We start from the raw sequence: 14,625 nt of genomic DNA, 5'->3' as shown, positions 1-14,625 counted from the left end.
ATTGTCAAGATGAAAACAATAAGAATTAATTTTATCCTTTTGAAGAATTCTCTGCATTTACTCCATTTTTAAGCTGATGAATACAAACGATATTTTCCATAACAGCAAGAAAAAAAAATAATTTCCCTATCTTCGGCTCACAGAACCAAACTTCTCATCTTTTCATACGGATTCGTTGATATACCATCATAAGTAACCAAAATATTTCTACTTTTTTTTTAAATTTCGTTTTCAAATTTTAATAATTGTAAGATTGTTGAAAAATCAGTTGACCTTACAGATAAGTTTCGGTTCTAAGTAATCTTAAAATGAAGCTTCCATTTTTTCCTAACTTCTGAAAAGAAAACTAATGTCAATTTGAAGTATAATATAAAGATGGTGTTTTTGAATAAATATTTTTGAAAATACATTTTTAACATAGCTCCGAGTCTAGTAGATTACAAAGATTACAAGAGTTATAAAGGGAAAAATTATCCACTGAATATTTCTCGAGAATTGTAGGACGTGAGTGTATATAGTGTACTTAAGAAGAGCCTTGACTAACTCTTTCCGGGACAGGTGTCTCTCTGGCAACTGTCTGCCACTTTTTCAACCGTCAATTCGAATCGACGTGCTACTCGTTTTCTTTTTTTTCTGGATAGCTCCTAGTCTACCAACTGGGACATAATATCCATTTTCTGCGCTGTTAAACAAAAAAATTATCATCCGCAAACCAATTGATACAAAGTACCGTAGACGTCATCTAGATTCCTGCGCCGAACAATTTTTTATTGTATTTTTTTAAATAGTTGCCGACTTCAGCATCACTATTAATTACAGTAGTAATTTTATCATTATACCATTAATTACAGTAGTAATTTTGTTAATAACTATTAATTATGAGGCTAAAGTCAACAACGTTTTTAAAAACGAGTTTTTTTAAAAATTTAATTTAATTAAATTTAATAATTTCCAAATAATTGAAATTCAGTATAAAAAATTAAAAATAATTGAAAATTAACAAAAAAATTTGAAAGTATATTGAAAAGTTTCCAAATAACTAAAAAAAAGTATAAAAATTAAAAATAATTGAAAATTAACAGAAAAGATTTAAAATAATTGAAAAGTTTCCAAATAATTGAAATTTAGTATAAAGTATAAAAAACTAAAAATAATTGAAAATTAACAAACAAATTTGAAAGTATATTAAAAATGTTTCCAAATAATTGAAATTCAGTATAAAGTATAAAAAACTAAAAATAATTGAAAATTAACAGAAAAATTTGAAATTATATTGAAAAGTTTGCAAATAATTAAAATTCAGTATAAAAAATTGAAAATTAACAGAAAAGTTAGAAAATAATTGAAAAGTTTCCAAATAATTGAAATTCAGTATAAAAAACTAAAAATAATTGAAAAGTTTCTAAATAATTTTAAAAAAATTTTTATTATTCATGAAAATAATTGAATTCTTACGCAGATTTTTATAAATAATTTTTTAAATAATTGAATTCTGGTTGAAAGTTTTATGAAAATAGTAAATATTAAAAATCATTGATGTGCGAAAAGTTTTTAAAAATAATAAAATTTTACAAAGAATTCTATTAAAATTTTTGACATTAATTGAATGTCTGTACTGGATTTTATTAAATTTTTTCATTAAACAATTGAATTCCTAAAAAGCAATTTATTTATTTATGAAAATAATTGAATTCTTGCGAACGATTTTATCAGAATTTTTTAAAAATAATTGTCGATAATTTAAGTAGAAAAATTTGAAAATAATTGAAAAGTTTCCAAATAATTGAAAATTAGTATAAAGAACTAAAAATAATTGAAAATTACAGGAAAATTTGAAAATAATTGAAATTTCGTATAAAAAACTAAAAATAATTAAAAATTAACAGAAAAATTTGAAAATAATTGAAAGGTTTCCAAATAATTAAAATTTAGTATAAAAAACTAAAAATAATTGAAAATTACAGGAATATTTGAAAATAATTGAAAAGTTTGCAAATAATTGAAATTTAGTATAAAAAACTAAAAATAATTGAAAATTAACAGAAAAATTTGAAAATAATTGAAAACTTTCCAAAGAATTTAAAAAAACATTTTTTTAAATACTTTGATTTTTTCGTGAAATTATTAAAATTAAATTTTTAAGAATAATTACATTTCTCGAGCAATTCCTGCACAAATTGCATTAAACATAATTGAAATTCTGTCCAATGAACTTTATTATTTATGCGAAAATAATTAAATAATTGCTAAGAATTTCATTAAAATTTTCAAAAATAATTGGATTCTTGTGACGAATATTGTTATTTATAGAAATAATTGAATTATTTGCGAACAATTTTATTAAATAATCAAAAAAAAATTTGTAAATAATTAAAAAGTTTCCGAATAATTGAAATTTAGTATAAAAAACTAAATATAATTGAAAATTAACAGAAAAATTTGAAAATAATTGAAAAGTTTCACAATAATTGAAATTTATTATAAAAAACTAAAAATAATTGAAAATTAACAGATAAATTTGAAAATAATTGAAAAGTTTCCAAATAATTCTCGGGAAGAATTTTGTTAAAATCTAAAAGAATAATTGAATTATTTTATAAAAATTTAATCAAAATTTTATTGAAAATAATTTATTTATTTCAAACACTTTTATTAAAATATTTGAAAATAATTGAATTTCTGTAAAAAAAATTTTAATATTTTGATAAATAATTGAATTCTCGCAAGGAAGTTTAAAAAAACATTTTGTTAAATAATTGATTTTTTTCGAGGAATTGAAATTATATTTTTAATAAATATACATTTTTCAAGCAATTCCTGTGAAATTGTATTAAAAATAATAGAAATCTTGCTTTTGAATTTTAATATTTATGCGAAAATAATTGAATAGTTGTTAAAAATTTTATTAAAAAAAATTTTCAAAAATAATTGAATTTTTGACAAGAATTTTATTATTTATGAAAATAATTGAATTATTGCCTAAATTTTTATTAAAATATTTAAAAAGAATTGAATTTCAATGAAAAATTTTGATTTTTATTGCAAATAATTGAATTCTTTTTAAGAATTCAATAAACATTATATTTTAAATAATTAATTGTTTTGGAAATATAATAATTTTTATGGAAATTTTATTTTAAATAATTGAATTCTTATATGGAAAATTTTATTTCTGAAAATAAATGAATTTTTCGACTATAATTTAAAATAGTATTAAAAATAATTAAAAAATTATTCGATAATTTTTATTATTTATGCGAAAATAATTGAATTCTTGCTTAGAATTTTATCAAAAAATTTTTTAAACAATTGAATTTCCATGAAAAAAATGTTATTATTAGTGAAAGTATTTGAATTATTATGAGGAATTGTGTAAAAATTTTTGTTAAATAATGGATTTATTCGAAATTTTTTTTAAAAATACAATTCTAAATTAATTGAATTCCTGTGGAAATTTTTTTATTTATTCGAAAATAATTGAATTTTTGATGAGTTTTATAAATTTTGTTTTCAAATAATTGAATTCTTTTTTTGCAATTTTATGAAAATACTAGATTTTGAAAATAATTGAATTTGGAATATTTTTTGAAAATAATTGAATTTCGAATATTTTTTTTTAAAATAATTGAATTTCGAATATTTTTTTTTTGAAAATAATTGAATTTTGAATATATTTTTTTGAAAATAATTGAATTTCGAATATTTTTTTTTGAAAATAATTGAATTTGGAATATTTTTTGAAAATAATTGAATTTCGAATATTTTTTTTGAAAATAATTGAATTTCGAATATTTTTTTTTGAAAATAATTGAATTTTGAATTTTTTTTTTTGAAAATAATTGAATTTCGAATATTTTTTTTTAAATAATTAAATTTGGAATATTTTTTTTTTGAAAATAATTGAATTTCAAATATTTTTTGAAAATATAATTGAATTTCAAATATTTTTTGAAAATATAATTGAATTTCGAATATTTTTTGAAAATAATTGAATCGTTTTAAAGAATTTAAATATAACAGTACGTTGTGTTTACTTTTAATTTTTTTACCTCACAAACTGAATTTCTTTATCAAGAACAATTTTTTATTAACAAAAATTCGAAAGACGCGTTTCAGCAGAATTTTTATTTTTTTTTTTCTTTAATTCGAAAAGAGAAAAATGTTCCTTCTGTAAGACTCGTTTTCGATTCGAAAAGAGAAGAGAAAAGTATGAGTGTAAAAAAAAAATTGTAAAGAATTCCCTTTCTTTTGGATGGAATTTATAAGAATTTTTGTTAAAGAAGAAGGAAGCGCAGAATGCGCCGACTCGATGCGCCGAATTCAGGTGATGCTCTGACGTCATGGCGCTTTTGACGTCATTCACCTGCCTCATTTCAATTTCCCTTCCAACGGCTATATTGCTATATACTTGTATATATCTGGAGCTTGCGATTCGATGACCCAATGAACCTAAAGCTAAAGTCACTGTCTGGCCCTTTTTATGAGCTAAAAATACGAGAAATTACAACCGTGGCCTGACATTAATTGGTGCCACTTTAATTATTGCGAATTTATTCTTTCTATTTCTAACTGATGGCAATAATTAAACTACTATTGTAATATTAGTAATAATATTAATAGTAATAATAAAATTACTACTCTGATAAGAATAATAAAATTTTTGCCGTTATTAATAATGGGGTCAAAAACCGCAAAGTTTTTTAAAAACTAAAACAAAAAATAAATTCGTCAAAAAAAAAAAAAAAAAAAAAAATTTGACGAATCTTTGTCCTGGCCCTCTAAAGATTAAAAAAAATCACGAAAATTCGTCGAAGAATTTCAATTATTTTTAATATTTTACATTAATCGAAAAATTCAATTATTTTCAGAAATAAAATTTTTTCACAAGAATTCAATTATTTAAAATAATGTTTATAGAATTCTTATGAAATATTAAATTATTTTAAAAAATAACAACAATTTTTCATTGAAATTCAATTCTTTTTAAATATTTTAATAAAAATTTACGCAATAATTCAATTATTCTCATAAATAATCAAATTCTTTTCAAAAATTCAATTTTTTTTAATAAAATTTTTAACAACTATTCAATTATTTTCGCATAAATATTAAAATTCAAGAGCAAGATTTCTATTATTTTGAATACAATTTCACAGGAATTGCTGGAAAAATGTATATTTTATTAAAAATTTAATTTCAATTCATCCTCGAAAAAAATCAATTATTTAAAAAAATATTTTTTTTAAACTTCTTTGAAAGAATTCAATTATTTATCAAAATATTAAAATTTTTTTACAGAAATTCAATTATTTTCAAATATTATAATAAAAGTGTTTGAAATAAATAAATTATTTTCAATAAAATTTTGATTAAATTTTTTTACAAATAATTCAATTATTCTTTTAGATTTTAACAAAATTCTTCCCGAGAATTATTTGGAAACTTTTCAATTATTTTTAAATTTTCCTACAAAATTTTAATTATTTTCAAATTTTTCTACTAATTTTCAATTATTGTCGAATTTTCCTACTACATTTCAATTGTTTTTTTAACATTTCTACTAATTTATAATTATTTTGCAAACATTTCAATTATTTCAAGTTTTTCAAATAAATTTCAATTATTTAGACACTTTTCAATTATTTAGAAATTTCTTTTATACTTCAATTATTTGAAAAGTTTTTAATTACTATTTTCAAATTTTCCTACTAAATTTCAATTATTTTCAAATTTTTCTGTCAATTTTCAATTATTTTTAGTTTTTTTATACTAAATTTCAATTATTTGGGAACTTTTTAATTATTTACAAATTTTTTTTTTAATTATTTAATAAAATTTTTCGCAAATAATTCAATTATTTTTAATGCAATTTGTACAGAAATTGCTCGAGAAATGTAATTATTCTTAAAAATTTAATTTCAATTCCACAAAAAAATCAAAGTATTTAAAAAAATGTTTTTTTAAATTCTTGGGAAGAATTAAATTATTTACAAAAATATTTTAATTTTTCACAGCAAATTCAATTATTTTCAAATATTTTAATAAAATACTGTTCGAAAGAATTATTTGGAAAGATTTCAATTATTTTCAAATTTTTCGGTTAATTTTCAATTATTTTTAATTTTTTTATACTAAATTTCAATTATTTGGAAAGTTTTCAATTATTTTCAAATTTTTCTGTTAATTTTCAATTGTTTTTAGTTTTTTATAATAAATTTCAATTATTTTGAAAGTTTTCAATTATTTTCAAATCTTTCTGTTAATTTTCAATTGTTTTTAGTTTTTTATAATAAATTTCAATTATTTGCAAACTTTTCAATTATTTTCAAATATTCCTGTAATTTTCAATTATTTTTAGTTTTTTATACTAAATTTCAATTATTTTTAAACTTTTCAATTATTTTCAAATCTTTCTGTTAATATTCAATTATTTTTAGTTTTTTATACTAAATTTTAATTATTTAGAAACTTTTCAATTATTTTCAAACTTTCCTGTAATTTTCAATTGTTTTTAGTTTTTCATACTAAATTTCAATTATTTTTAAACTTTTCAATTATTTTCAAATCTTTCTGTTAATATTCAATTATTTTTAGTTTTTTATACTAAATTTCAATTATTTAGAAACTTTTCAATTATTTTCAAATCTTTCTGTTAATATTCAATTATTTTTAGTTTTTTATACTAAATTTCAATTATTTAGAAACTTTTCAATTATTTTCAAATTTTTCTGTTAATTTTCATTTATGTTTAGTTTTTTATACTAAATTTCAATTATTTTGAAATTTTCTTGTAATTTTCAATTATTCTTAGTTCTTTATACTAAATTTCAATTATTTGGAAACTTTTCAATTATTTTCAAATTTTTCTGTTTATTTTTAATTATGTTTAGTTTTTTATACTAAATTTCAATTATTTAGAAACTTTTCAATTATTTTCAAATCTTTCTGTTAATATTCAATTATTTTTAGTTTTTTATACTAAATTTCAATTATTTAGAAACTTTTCAATTATTTTCAAATTTTTCTGTTAATTTTCATTTATGTTTAGTTTTTTATACTAAATTTCAATTATTTTGAAATTTTCTTGTAATTTTCAATTATTCTTAGTTCTTTATACTAAATTTCAATTATTTGGAAACTTTTCAATTATTTTCAAATTTTTCTGTTTATTTTTAATTATGTTTAGTTTTTTTATACTAAATTTCAATTATTTGGAAACTTTTCAATTATTTTCAAATTTTTCTGTTAATTTTTAATTATTTTTAGTTTTTTATACTAAATTTCAATTATTTTCAAATTTTCCTGTAATTTTCAATTATTTTTAGTTCTTTATACTAATTTTCAATTATTTGGAAACTTTTCAATTATTTTCAAATTTTTCTACTTAAATTATCGACAATTATTTTTAAAAAATTCTGATAAAATCGTTCGCAAGAATTCAATTATTTTCATAAATAAATAAATTGCTTTTTAGGAATTCAATTGTTTAATGAAAAAATTTAATAAAATCCACCACAGACATTCAATTATTGTCAAAAATTTTAATAGAATTCTTTGTAAAATTTAATTATTTTAAAAAACTTTTCGCACATCAATGATTTTCAATATTTACTATTTTAATAAAACTTCCAAACAGAATTCAATTATTTAAAAAATTGTTTACAAAAATCTGCGTAAGAATTCAATTATTTTCATGAATATGTACTTTTCATAAAAATTGGGAAAAAGTGAGAAAAATAAAATATGGAATTAAATTTTTTGTGTCATTTTTGTGAAGTGTCTAAAACGAGTTTTTTTGGTCAAGTTTATAATTTTTCGATAGTTACTTTTTCACTATTTTTTTTTTTTTTTTTTTTTTTTTTTTTTTGAAAGCTACTTTTTGCAATTTTCTAAAAATTAATTAATTATTTTTTATATCACTATCGGCATATCATTATATTATTCTCGAAAGTGAATATTAAAAAATTGGGATTTTTAGGTTAATGAGGTTCTGCGAGGTGTCAGTGCTCGAAGGGCAAAGTTCGAGCGACTCTTTTCGAATCTCGAGTGTCTTGAGAGAATTTTGAGTATTTGACGCGAGTAACAAAATAACACGAATACGAACGAATATATAAAATATGAGGGGATAAAGGGGGATTTTTATAATGCTCTATATATAGAGAAGGGAAAAATAACATGAAATGACACATTTCTATGCGATGTCGTGTTGGTGTGAGAGGGGATGAAAACAATATGCGAAGAAATAACAGGAAGAGAAACACCGCCACTGCCAGCCACTGCCACCGCGCAGACGGAGGGATTTCAAGAAGTAGGGGACGACATGATTGGAAAACCCTTCGATTGTGTGTCCTACTAACCATTTGGAAAACGTTCACTGTTCCTTGTTATATTGGGTGTTTCCTATGCCGGAAAACCTTGCAATTGCAAAATAATAATAAAAAAAAAAATTCATCCCGAATAAAACTATATTTTCAGTAAATTTAAAAATAAAATTCCTTATGAATAACTTTCTGTATTTTAAGTAAATTTAAAAATAAAATCCCTTCCGAATAACTTTCTGTATTTTAAGTAAATTTAAAAATAAAATCCCTTCCCAATAAAATTAAATTTTAAGTAAATTTAAAAATAAAATTCCTCCCGAATAATTTTATTTTTTAAGTAAATTTATTATTTAAATTTCTCCCGAATAACTTTATTTCAAGTAAATTTATTATTTAAATTGCACTTCTTGGTCATTTACAAAAAACAAATAAATATGGAAATTAAAAAAAAAATTCAGGAAATAAATTTTTAGGTTAAAAAAATATTTTGGAAATTTTTTTTTGAACTCTTCTGATTTTGAAATGAAGGAGGTACGAAATTGGTGATATTTTCATCTCTAAAAATCTCGATATAATTATAGTTTATTGACACTAACTTCCGGGACATTTATATAAAAAATAAATAAATAAAGATGTAAATTAAAAAAAATAGTCTTGCGAATAAGGATTGAAATAAATTTATTGTGAATTGAAATTTTAATTATGAAATATTGAATAAAATATAAAATAAATAAATACATAGAAATTACGATATTTTTTCTCAAAAAAAAAAAGAAAAAAAAAAAAGGAAAAGGAAAATTGAAGAAAAATGAAACGGGAATAAAATTCGTTATGAATTGCAATTTAAATTATAAAATATTATAAAATATAAATAAATAAATAAATACATAAAAATTACGATATTTTTTCTCAAAAAAAAAAAAAAAAAAAAAAAAAATAGAAAAAGGAGGAATTGAAGAAAAATGGAACGGGAAATAATATATAAATAGAGAAATACAGATAGAAATAGATAAATAGAGAAATAAATAGAACGAGAGATTTAAATTGTCAAAAGAATATTCTCAATATTCATGCGATGACTTCATGACAATTAAAAGCACAGCTGTGCATCTTTCTGAACCTTAATTTCTTGTTGCTTAATAATTTCCGAACATATTTTCAAAGTAAATAATTCTTGATTTCAAACTTTGCATCTCAATGAATTTATTATTAGTATTCATTAATTACTGCCATTTGTCATTTATTATTATTAATTGTATATTATTATTTTTACTAAATTATTATTATTATTATTATTATTATTATTATTATTATTATTATTATTATCATTATTATTATTGTTATAATTTATATAAACGGACCTTTAATATTACAAGTTTTTTAAAACTATTTTCCCTCTATTTTCGAAAAATGCGTTTTTTCGACTTTAATTAAAAGTTTATAAATAAAATTATCTTGAAAAAAAAATAAATTAAAATTGTTAAAACTTTTTACATACTTACTTACTTACTCTTTAAATATTTTCCAAAAATTTCATTAAAAACTTCAATCATTTGAAAAAAAATTCAAAAAAACTAAATTTTAATTATATTTGGAAACTTTCCAATTATTTTCAAATATTTCTAGTAAATTATAATTTTATTGTTTTGAAAAGTTTTCAAATTAATTGGAAACATTTTCAATCATTTTCAAATTTTTCTACATAAATTTCAATTATTTGGAAACTTTTTCAATTATTTTCAAACTTTTTCTATTTAAATCTTTTTTATTGTCGAATTATCCTACTAAATTTCAATTACTATCAAATTTCAATTATTGGCGAATTTTCCTAACTACATTTCAATTATTTTCAAATTTTCCTTTTTGAATTTAAACTATTTGAAAAATTTTCAATTATTTTCAAAATTTTTTACTACTTTTCAATTATTTGAAAACTTTTCTACTAAATTCAATTAATTTTTGAAACTTTTCAATCATTTTCAAATTTTTCTATACAAATTTCAATTATTTAGAAACATTTGAATTATTTTTAAATTTTTATGTTGAATTTCAAATATTTTTATATTTTCCTACTAAATTTCACTTATTTGGAATATTTTCAATTATTTTTTTATATTTCTACTAATTTACAACTTTTTTTTTGTTAAATTTCAATTATTTAAAAAATTTTCTACTAAATTTCAATTATTTTGAAACTTTTCAATTATTAACATTTTTTTTAATCCTTTGTTTGGAAACTTTTCAGTTAATATATTCAAATTTTTTCTATTAAAGTTCAATTATTTGGAAACTTTTTATTTATTTTCAAAACTTTCTATAAAAAAAATTCAATTATTTGCAAATTTTTCAATTATTATCAAATTTTCCTACTAAATTTCACTAATTTTTAAATTTTTCCACTAAATTTCAATTATTAGAAAAATTTTTATTATATTAAATTCTTTTTATAAATTTCAATTATTTGGCTACTTTTCAATTATTATTTTCAAAGTTTTCTACTAAATTTCAATTATTTGGAAACTTTTCTATTATAATTTTTAAATATTTTTACTAAATTTTTTAATTATTTGGAAATTTTTAAATTATTATCAAATTTTCCAACTAAATTTCAGTAATTTTCAAAATTTTCTATTAATTTTATAATTTTAAAATTCTTCAATTATTTTCAATTATTTCCAATTCTGTTTCTAAATTTCAATTATTTGGAAACTTTTTAATTATTATTTTTAAATATTTCTACTAAAATTTTTTAATTATTTGGAAACTTTTCAATTATTGTCAAATTTTTCAATTACATTTCAATAATATTCAATTTTTTTTTTTTTTTTTTTTTTTTACAAAATTTCAAGTATTTGGAAATTTTTCAATTATTTTAAAATATTTCTACAAAATTTCAATTGTTTAGAAACTTTTCAATTATCGTCAAATTTTTCAATTACATTTCGATAATTTTCAAATTTTTTTTTTACTAAATTTCAAGTAACTGAAGATTTTTCAAATTTCACTTCTAAATTTCAATTATTTTGGGTACTTTTTAATTATTTGAAAACTTTTCTTCTAAATTTCAATTATTTGGAAACGTTTTAATTATTATTTTCAAAATTTCCTACTAAATTTTAATTATTTAAAAACTTTTTAATTAATTCTTAAATTTTTCAATTATACATTTCAATAATTTTCTTTTCATTTAATCAAATTTTTTTACAAAATAATAATTAATAAAATTTATTTAGTTCTTCTACTAGAAAATAATTATTAATTAAAAAAACTGTATTTCTTTTTTTAAATTTCTTAAATATGTTATTATTATTATTATTATTATTATTATTATTATTATTAATATTATTATTATTAATATTATTATTATTAGTATTATAAACATTATTATTATTATTAATTAAAGAAAAAATATACAATAAAAAATTATGCTCCGTACTTTTAATTCATTTCTACGAGCAATGTACAATATTTTATATCTATATATACTTTTTTTCGACTTGATATCATACAGACACACTTTTGGTTAGCAATCGATCTCCGTCTCTCTTTCTCTCTCTCTCTCTTTCCCTAATTTTCAGAAATTATACACGATACGCATTAATTCGATACCATAAATTAAAACAAGTAAACATTCTAAAGAATTATTTAACCAAGATTATTAATTACCTTGACGTAGAGAAAAAAAAACTTTGAATTTTACGCCCGAATTCTCAAATTAGATCAAACGAGTCAGAGAGAAAAATAAGAGAGAGACAGAGCGCATATGTCAGAGCTTGGAATAAATATTTCATTTCCGCGTAAAATTCTATTCTATGAAATTTTCTAAATTCACGTCGTTTATACAAAATATATATTCTCTCGCAATGTTCGTAAATTTATTTCTTTATGGAAAACTTATTTGCATTTTTTAATTGTCCAAAGAAAAAAAAATTTAATAACCATTATGATTTTTATTCTTTTAATTATTATTATTCTTCTTTTTTTGAATTACGAAAAGTTATTTGCATTTTTTAAATTATTTGCATTTTTGAATTATCAATAAATAATAATTATCAAATATTAATTATTTGAATTTCTAAAAAATATTTCAAAAAAATTTCAATCTTTAAAAAAAATTGATAGTAAAAGTATTTTTATTAAATTTTTAAATATTATTCTTTGAATTTCGAAAAGTTATTTGTATTTTTAAATTATCAAAAAATATTAATAATTCTAATATTAATAATTATTCTTTGAATTTCGAAAAGTTATTTCAAAAAATTTCAATCTTTAAAAAAATTTTGATAGTAAAACTATTTTATTAAATGGAATTATTTTATTTTAAAAATGTCATTTTCACCTTTAAATTATCAAAAAATATTAACAATTATTATTATATTAATATTAAATACTATTATTTCCGGGAAAAAAATGCTTTTTATCATTAGCTATTAAAAATAATTGATAATTATTGTCGTCAATAATAATAGTCATAATAATAGTAAAAAAAATAAATAGTAATATTCATAATAATAGTAAAAATAATAAATAGTAATAGCAATAATAATAGTAAAAATAATAAATATTAATAGTAAAAATAATAAATTCTTTATAATAATAAAAAATAAACAAAAAACTATGAGTAGAAAAACATTCGTTCTGACAATCGCAAGAAAATGTTTTTCAAGTAATTTAGCACTTTTTCATCGAATTTTAAAATTTCCAACTAAATTTGTTATTCTAAGGGGAAAAATACGATTTTAACACTGAAGGTCTAATAAAGAGTCGAAAAAACAAACTCCAAACCTGTTTGGATTGAAAATTAAAATAAAACACATTTTTTTTACCTAATAATTGAGGAAATAAAATTAAATACCATTTTCCTTCTGTCAAGTATTTTCCCCGACTTTTTAAATCAAAAAACCTCTTTTTATCGTTTCAAAACGAACGTCGAAATAGAAAAAAATATTCACTGATTGCATTTTAATATCAACAACAAAAAGAAAAAGAATTTACAACAGGGAATATTATTGTCACAAAAATCAAGTCGCAGCCGCCATATTTGCAAAACTCAACAATTATGTTCATGGCACTTTTTTTTCGAACACTTCCATTCAGGATAAAAATTTAAAAATCAGGAAAAATTTATACTTAAATTAATTACTAAAAAAAAAAAAGAGAAAAAAGGATGATAATTTACCTGGGGCTCCTTATCAAGGAGCTACGCCACGTCCGTTAATTAAACTGTAGGAGAGAATCCCTCAAAAAAAAGACCGCCCCTTCTGCCTAAACGGTCACCTTCTAAAAAGAGCTTTAAAAAACACTTTTTCTTCTTCTACACATGTAGCGTCAATATTTGACGTTTTTTCCCTCGATTATTAATCCCCGCTGATAAGGAGGAGTTGTTTTTTTTTATTGTGACGCGCACTGACATGGACCGGAACCGTACACTTTTTTAAAGGTGCCGGCTGCGTCCGATTACAACACAAAAATCGAATGTTTATTATCAAAAATTTTGCAAACGAATGATTTTTTTGGGGGGCTCAATGTGAGACGCAATAATCGACGAAGACGACACTTGTTACGATTGTTTTCATGTGGAAAAGAAAACAATTGATTTTAATCCATGTAGAACACACACAATCACTTTTTTTTTTGACGATCGTTCGATTCGTTCGTCGTTCGTTCGTCACTTCTGGGTTCTACTGTCAAGAAAACGGGCGGGGCTCCCTGCTTCCAGCTCCGTGGACCCCGTGCAACAGGGGCGGAGTGGGTTTCCGTTCGGGCCCGCGCCTTTCCTGGGTGGGAAAAAATTATTTTTTTGTTTTCTCTTCAACTATTTTTTATTTAGAGCCTTTTTTCGGGTTGAAATAGGAAATTTTTGAGTAAGTTCGGAGTTTCTGGTAAAGTATCGTCTAGTTGGGGGAATATTTCGTTCGTTTTGTATTTATAATCGTGGAGTAAACGCGAGGGCGTGATTTCGGGTTCGTACGGTACTTGAAAGCAGGGTTGGGCAGGTAAAACGCGCAAGGCAGTTCTGACCCTTCTGCTCCGTTCAGCTTCAGATAATAGTTTCTCTCCCCTGGTTTTTTTCGGTACTTTCCGTCCCCTGATGTAAATTGATTAATTAATAATAAATAAAATAATAAATAATATAGACATATATAATAAATCTAATCAAAAAAATACATTTTTTCAATTCTATATTCAAATTATTCCAAAAATTGCTTTTCATAATTTTTTGTGCTTGCCTAAAACGTAAAGGTTCTTACACACTGTTACACAATTTTATTATTTAGCAAAATAATAATTCAAATATTTTAAG

General features: G+C 20.4%; 1 protein-coding gene across 2 annotated transcripts in view; it reads right to left on the bottom strand.

Annotated features, from left to right (window-relative positions):
- The window catches only part of LOC122512537 (guanine nucleotide-binding protein G(I)/G(S)/G(T) subunit beta-1), a 40,412-nt gene extending 26,394 nt beyond the window's left edge, over nt 1–14,018 (bottom strand). The window contains exon 1 of one of the 2 annotated variants that reach the window (XM_043628429.1): nt 13,501–14,018. The gene's annotated coding sequence lies outside the window, so the exon portion shown is untranslated. The remainder of the gene's footprint in view (nt 1–13,500) is intronic. The other variant, XM_043628431.1, reaches the window with a different exon arrangement.
- Between the last annotated feature and the right edge of the window lie 607 nt (nt 14,019–14,625).

The sequence above is a fragment of the Leptopilina heterotoma genome, unplaced genomic scaffold (genome assembly GCF_015476425.1).
Source record: "Leptopilina heterotoma isolate Lh14 unplaced genomic scaffold, ASM1547642v1 Lhet_123, whole genome shotgun sequence".
Lineage (NCBI taxonomy): Eukaryota > Metazoa > Arthropoda > Insecta > Hymenoptera > Figitidae > Leptopilina > Leptopilina heterotoma.
The sequence above is the reverse complement of the archived record's forward strand: the minus strand, read 5'-3'. Positions and strand labels throughout refer to the sequence as shown.